This window comes from Castanea sativa, chromosome 4, assembly GCF_040712315.1.
Source record: "Castanea sativa cultivar Marrone di Chiusa Pesio chromosome 4, ASM4071231v1".
Taxonomy (NCBI): domain Eukaryota; kingdom Viridiplantae; phylum Streptophyta; class Magnoliopsida; order Fagales; family Fagaceae; genus Castanea; species Castanea sativa.
In genome coordinates this window covers 23,524,891-23,533,137 of record NC_134016.1, presented here as the reverse complement: position 1 = coordinate 23,533,137, position 8,247 = coordinate 23,524,891, and positions in this window count along the sequence as shown.

Below are 8,247 nucleotides of genomic sequence, written 5' to 3'. Positions count from 1 at the left end.
CATGATGAATTTATATTTGCATGTCACATGTTCATGCATTCTCATACATACGTACCTTTAATTTTATATATTTTGATATATGTGTTGTTTGGTACTTTTCTGATTGTCTCCCTCTCTTTCTCTCCCTCTTACGTTAGTTGCGTTATGGCACCTAAACATAAATCCACTCCGTCCTGGAACCCTCTTTGTTCCGGGGCATCTTCTTCTTCTTCTCCTTCTGACCCCACTCTTTTTCACGTACGGTTTCGTGATGAAAAGGCCAAATCGAACTTCTTGGAGAACTGTTCATGACGAGGCATTCATTCGGAACCCTAAGTCATTCTGTCAGATTTTTCTAACACTGACCTATCCATTGTCATCTACAGTAGGGGTTCGAAGTCATTATGTGGCGTCCCGGTCACGTGCCCTTCCGTGATCATACAAGAGTTCTACCTTAATATGCATGGATTTGATTATTCTATACCCCAATTTGTCACTCGCGTTCAGGGTATATGCATGGTAGTTACTCCAGGTACTGTATCTGAGGTACTACACGTTCCTAGGGTAGCGCATCCTAACTACCCTGGCTGTGAGAGTTTGAGGACAGTGTCCAAAGATGAACTCTCGTCTCTATTCTGTGAGACACCTTCTTCTTTGGTGACAGTTAGTACACCCCTTGCTCGGCCTTTGCTAAAGGTCCGAGGTTCATTATCATGGTGATGACTTTCGTTTTACATCCATTGTCTCACTATAACACCATCACAAAGCCTCGTGCTCGCTTTTTTTTATCCCTTATTGAGGATCTTTCAATTGATTTACCTTCTCACGTTATACTCTCCTTTATAGATGTTTATAAGGATACAGTGACCCGTAATAAGCTCATTTTTCCTTTGCCTATCACGCGACTCCTTCGCCATTTTTCTATCTACTATCCTGAGTCTCCCCACTTCACGTTCATATGTGTCATTGATGCCACTACTGTTAAACGGAGTTTTGCACAGCTTTGCTCGAGGCAAACTCAGACCGAGACGGTTGCTCCTCCGGCTTCTACCGCTCCCTCTTCTTTTACAGGAGGTGCGACTTTGAGGCCATCATGGCATAGCTTGTGCGCATGGATGCTCGCCTTGACACACTCAGTGATGAGTTGTGTCAGGTGAACACCCATGTTGGTCGTATCGCACGACGATAGGCTGTCATGGGTGGTTTCACTGTTGCTTCTTCTTCATCTCCACCGACGTCCGAGGATGAGAGTGATGATGGCTCCGGCAGTGATGATGCTGATGAGAATAATGATGCTGGCTCGCCTAGTGATGTTGAGATGTCTACTTGATGTACTTACCCCTTTGTCACTCGTGACAAAAAGGGGAAGTAGTTTTGAGATGAGAGTAGTCATACTCATAAGGGGAAGGTTAGTTTAGGAGATAGGGGGAGTGTTCTTATTTTGAGGGATGTAGTGAGGATTTTTATGTATCTATTTCTTTTCTTTTTATTTTAGATACATTGTTCATGTACCTTAGATCTTGTGATTATGTTGTGATAGCAAACCTTGTACTTGTTGATATATACATTTGAGGTTATTATTACAGTTCTTTCACCTATCTCTCCATGTGTTGTTTCTTTTCTCTCTTTATACACATGTTTCTTATTTATTGTATGCAATCTTTTATTTCTGTCTCACGCTAAGATACCTTGATGAGTTTTGTTTAAAACGCTCCGTTTGCCCGGGGATGACCAGTGGTCGAGAAATCGAGCGGAGACCCAGTTCGGTCCAAAACCGTCCCGTGAATCTCGAGTCTCGGTCACTAACAATGTTCCGGGGCACGCCCCAATACTTGACGATGTACTTCAGGAACAAGTAGGCGTTCTCTTCTGCCGAGCAGTATGTAGGAGCCGGGATGAAGGTGGCATATTTCTAAAATCGGTCCACCACTACAAGGATGGATCCATACTCTCCCACCTATAGGTTGTCAAAATCTACTTGCCATGAACTCACTTCTTGCAAAAGTTTTCAAGAGTTTGTGTTAGGATAAATTTTATTGTATTCAACAAGTGAGTATGAGTTGAATGATTTATGACTTTTCTCATATGTTCATTTGTTTGTTGTGATTTTATCACAGATTGCCAAATAGGGAGATTGTTAGGACATATGTGATTTGATGTTAGGAATATATGTCAATATTTTATGTATTGGCTAATCCTTTGATAAAAAGCACTTTACTTATAATTGGGTAGATCTAGGATGTGTTTAATATTTCAAAGAATAAGGTTTCAAGTTCAAGTGTTAAAGCCATGCAAGTCTGTCCAAGAATCAAGTAAGAATTTGCTGGATTTTAAATCTCGGCAGCTAGTATCTATTGAGGTTTAAAAGCTGCTGAAGCTTGTGGCTCAATAGCTATCTCGATAGATGGCTATCTATCGAAGTTTATGAAACTCAGTTTTTTAAAACTGTTTTTCATCCAATCCTTAAGTATGTGTTTAGGTTTTATTTTCTCACAACCCTAAACATATATAAGGATTGTTTTAAGGGCCGTCACATAGAGCACAATTGCACAAGAGCACAATTCCACAAGTGTGAAGAAAAGTGTGACCGGAAACTTAGTTGCCCTAGTTCATCTTGAAGAAGCTGCTGTATTTGTACATTGTAAGGTTTTGTGACCAAGCAACTTTATGATCTTCATTGTGTGATGAACTGAAGAACTTTGTAGCCAACATCCTTCTCAAGTTAGTGATCAAGTCGCGTACTGGGATCCACTCATCTATTAGTTAGTCAAGTACTAGGAGCCGTGCAATATAAGGAGAGATTGTCACTGTAGAATAAGTCCAATTGGGTATTGGAGTAAGGGTTCAACTGTAGGTTGGTATAAGGTACTGAGATTCCTTTACTTGTAACCGCTTATTTTGATAATAGTGGATTCTCGGGAGTGGTGACCTTAAAATCACCCAGTGGAGTTTTTGCTGTGTAGGTTTTCCCTATTCTTAAATAAATCACCGTGTCATTTAATTTTTGCTGCATATTTAGTTATTTGGTATTTTGTTTGTGCTACAACGCTCATTGCAATTGAACCTAATTAATTCACTTGGCTAATCAATTGGTTAATTCATCACAAGGGATCCATGCATCATAGGTGGCGTTCATATACTAGAGAGTTCAGAGGTTCTGAAGTAGTAGAAGGTTTCTACTGTAAGTTCATCTACTGGGTATGTAGAGTCTAGGGATAAAGATTTTATACTAGATCTGAAACTTCTCTTTATTATAGTGGATTACTTTTTGGGAAGGTTTCCCCCCATGTTTTTTACTGTGAAACTAGTTTGTTTCATTGGTTTTCCTAGATTATCATATCTTGTATTTTTTACTATTCTACTGTGCATAATATTGAATGATATTGATGTCATTCAATATAATTCAATAATTGTGTCTAGTTTGTTTTCTTAGTTTTCCTAGATTATCATATCTTGTCTTTTTTACTATTCTACTGTGCATAATATTGAATGATATTGGTGTCTGTTTGTTTTAACAAAGTTTATTCATAATAAATCTAATTAACAACTTGAATTTAAAACTTGTTATTTCTATCAACCGGGGCCTAAATTTCCCAACAATTGTGTCTTATGTCTTAAACCTATTAAAGGCATACTCAACACTTGTATCTAACTCACACACACAATAGCATACATCTAGCAATCAACATGGTATCAAACATCCCTAACCATACATCTATCATGCTTACAAACAAAGCCTACCATACATCTAATCATGGATCTCATCACATCATGAACCCTAGCGTACATCTAAGCATGCATGTCACTTCATCATATCATTCTTCTAATTATGGCATAACATATCATTATAAACCCTAGCATTCATTTAATCATGGCATTAAGACCTTCATCACATCAAAAACCCTAATCATACATCTAAGTTGTTGGAAAATCTGGTTTTGCATCTCATACAAAACATATAGCGGAAGCAACAAATACGGATCTACTTCATTCATGAGAGATAACATGTAACCTTGAATTCTAGAATAAAAAATAGAAAGTGTACCTTGATGCAGTGAATTTCAAAACCAAGACTTAAGAATACCTTCAATCTTCATCTCAATTCCACATGGTGCCCAAGATGAGTGGTCTCTCAATCAGTTCTTTTGACCGTTAATTTTCCTTTGGAAAAATGTATTCCAAAGACTCTGTAGAGAAAAAACTGTTCTCTTCTTTTAATCATACATATATACAAACTATCTTGGTAGTTACTTTATTTAATAACTTTTATTAAATAAAAACTGATTATCTAATTAGGTTAACCTTTTGGGTCTTCCCAATTGGGTTTTAGTTTGTAGCTTGAGATGGGACCAAAGGGAACAAATAAGACTCTAGCTCCAATGGGCATTGAGCTTATCTGTCAACTCTTGATAAGTCCAAAGTTACCATTAACTATATTTAATATTACTATATAAATATAATTGCACTCTAGGTCTTATTAATAAATTATATCCCAAGACTCTAATGATATTATTTAACCCTCTATGAAATATCAATTGTGAACAAAGTCATAATGAATTGTCACTTTGTAAACAACTATTTTATCCTTGAGTACCCAGTTTAATATTTTAGTTATTCATATTTATTGAAATCCGATTTCAATAAATATAAACTTTAGTAACTCCTTACTAAAGTGGGTGTCTTGAATAACCAGTTCCCATTAAATTTATCTCAAAAGGATATTTTGTGTCTCTCTAAAAGAGATTATGGATTCCATCTTGAGAATATGTGTTTCCTCAACACTGCGTGTGGTTACCCAATATACTGAAGTTTTGACCGTCAATATTAGATCTCACTCCTGATATATCAAAGTAATCTATATTTCATGATCAAGTTTACTATCCTTTCATGATTGAGAGTCTATGAAATTAGAAGTCGTGAGATTAATCATTCAGGTGATAGTTGTTGATTGAATAATTAATCTCACAGCGTTCCAGTTCAATATGTCTTAACTCTTAAGACACATCAACACATCAATTAGAAGTCTCCACTTCCATGATCAAGACAAACCATCTTAGTTGATGTGTTATAGTCTTCGCAGATGAAACGCCCAATTTCATCACCGACTGCGAACTACATTTTGAGTTTACAAAAAACTTGTGATTTATGTCTTCTGTGACTAAATCACATCAATTACATACAATGCATCTCAAGAACTATAACAATGTCTCATTAGTTCATTTACAAATAGTCTCATATAATTAAACAATTTAATTATTTATGATATGCCAATAAATTGGATTTTAGGGCATAAACCCTAACAATCTCCCACTTACTCTCAAAGACAATTTACCATATATCCAACACTTATTTCCCTTTAGACTAATTCATATTCACTCTAAGGCAAGGTTTGGAAACAAGTTTCAACCAGATTTATTGCATAAATTATCTTTTCTACTACTACATCTCACGTACTCATATCTCTCCAATGAGATAATACTTACGCTTAATGTGTATCTTCACCACTTAGGATGAACACATATCTTGAAGTCCAACTTCACGAATCACAATCAAACTAAAAGTCAGTATTTGTACAACCAATAACTATCAAAACCACACTTTGGTGGACAAGCATATAATCTCTCATTCTCTTAAGATATTTGAGTATATGTTTTACTCCCACTAAATTAAGTGATCTTAGATTCAATTGATATTCGTTTACCATGTCCACCGCAAAATAGATATTTAGCCTAGTATATAGCATAACATAACAACTTCCTGTTGATATGCCCCGAACCTAACCATAAAGACAGACACGTGACAACGGCCGCACGCTTATAAAGTAATTACCCTAAAAGTGTGCAAGGCCTTCTTAGCACTAACAATTATTCTCAAAATTTTCATCAAATAAATTCAAAATACCTCAAAATTTTCTTTATGAATAGATCTCTAATAATTTAAAAGGAACAAAATCCAAACCTCATATAAATAATGCAAATTGACCAAAAGATATAAAACTATTACAAGGCCATTTAATTCCAAAATCACTAAGCTTCTTTCCCTGCTCACAACACAACATCAAAACTTCCAGAACTTGCTTTTCTTCACAATCTGAAAATGGAGTGGAAAAAGGGGGTGAGTTGACAACTCAATAAGTAACCAAAATCCTAATAAGTTCCATCAACCAATAGATCTGTAAAGTATAAGAAGTCATATGTGTTTTCAAAAGTTATAATATACTATATGTTTTCAAAATAACTGAAGAAATTTCATAGTCTTAAAATAATAAGTTGCACATAGATCACATACTTTAATCTTACAAATATATCATAGATGGTTTAAAAAATAGTCAGCTTTCCATATATCAAAAGCTATAACTTACAATAGGTTCCAAAAAACACGTAAGCAGTTTTAGTGATTCAAAATAGTTCAAATACTCAAACATTTCCAAAATCACATACGTAGTTTTAAGGACTCAAAATAGTTCAAATATTCAAACGTAATTCATATTTTTAGCAATCTTATGATTATGGTCACGCTATATCCCCGTGACTGGGCATCAGAGTACCAATAAATAACCCCCCATTGGCTAAGTATCAGAGTACCAATGAATAACCTCCATTGGTTTGGGTATCTAAATACCAATGAATAACCCCCATTGGCTGGGTATCAAAGTACGAATGAATAACCCCCATTGATTTGGGTATCAGAATACCAAAGAATAACCCTCATTGACTGGGTATCAAAGTACCAATGAATAACCCTCATTAGTTGAGTATCAGAGTACCAATGAATACCCCCATTGGCTGGGTATCAGAGTCAAACATAGTGAGATTGTTCGAAATCATATATATCAAATCATAGTTCAAACCAAAAAAACATATCTCATTCAAATACATATTTATAATCATATATTCAGTATTCAAATATATTTGTGATATTTCTATATTCTTTACTTTAAATCAATATAGCTAAAAAATACAATAAAATAAAATAAATCTTATATTCAATGGTCATATATATTTGGGAAAATCCTTTATTCTTTACTTTGAATCAGTATAACCAAAAATAAATAAATAAAATACATCATATATTTAGTAATCAGATATATTTGTAATAATTCTTTACTTGAAATCAGTAATACAATAGAAATAAAATTGTAACAACTGTAAACAATTTTCAGTAGTTAAAATACGCAAAATAAAACCAATTAGAATAAGGTTACTTACCTCCGAAAGCCATACCAACAAGAACTTCTCCCTAACACTTCTTCTAAAATCCTTAGATATCACCTAAACACTTTTCAAGCACTATACTCAATAATCAAATAATTAAAGAAAAACTTATAACAATACTAAGCCAGAAGAGAGACTATTAAAAATGACCAATAACTGCCCACTATCAACACACACCAAAATCCCACATAATTACAATATTTTTGTTCACTTCATTTTCTGCCACTAATAGTTCCTAGGAATCAAGTCTATAGTTATACCATACCTATAGGCATAAAGGGTCAAAAGTACATCACTTAATCTTCTATTCGTGAGTTGATATTGTTAGGTTCTAAGTACTTAGGAACTAATGTATTAGAACTCTAATATGTGTTGTTGGCAAACCATGATCAAAACAGGTGTCTAGTTGTGTTTTAGACTTACTCAAAGTATGTGATTTATGTAAAATTGAAATCGAGTTAACTGCAGAAGTTACTGTGCATTTCTGCCTGACTCGATCGATCGAGAATTAGACTCGACCGATCGAAAGTCGTGCAGATTGTTTTTCTGCAGATTTTCCAACTCAGCCCTAAGCCCATATAACGTGTAGGGTTTTATGTTTTGTCCTAGGTATAAAAGGCAAACCCTAGCCATGTTTTTGAGGTTACTCATATTGCTGTTTGTGTGAATCTCTTGTGAGATTTGAGAGGTGCTTGCCTTCACACAAGCTTAGGATTATCAAGAAGGAGATTACTTCAAGAACTTGATGATCATTCAGTTGTTGCCATAAGAGCTTAAAGATACATAAGCGGGGGTGCTTGTACTTTCTGGAGAATCTAAGAAAGAAGGAGTCTGTGGTCTCAGAACTTGCACGTGGTCGTGTCAGTAAGTTCTACTGGTGGGTAGCAATAAGATGTTAGTGGTCTAAGTCGCTATTGTACACTTCGATTCTTTCATAGTCGATTCAAGTTTACCTTGATGATAGCTAGGTTAAATCCTCCCCAAATTTTTTACTGGTTTGGTTTTCCTGGGTCATCATATCATTGTGTTATTTATTATTTCTGCTGCTTTGCAT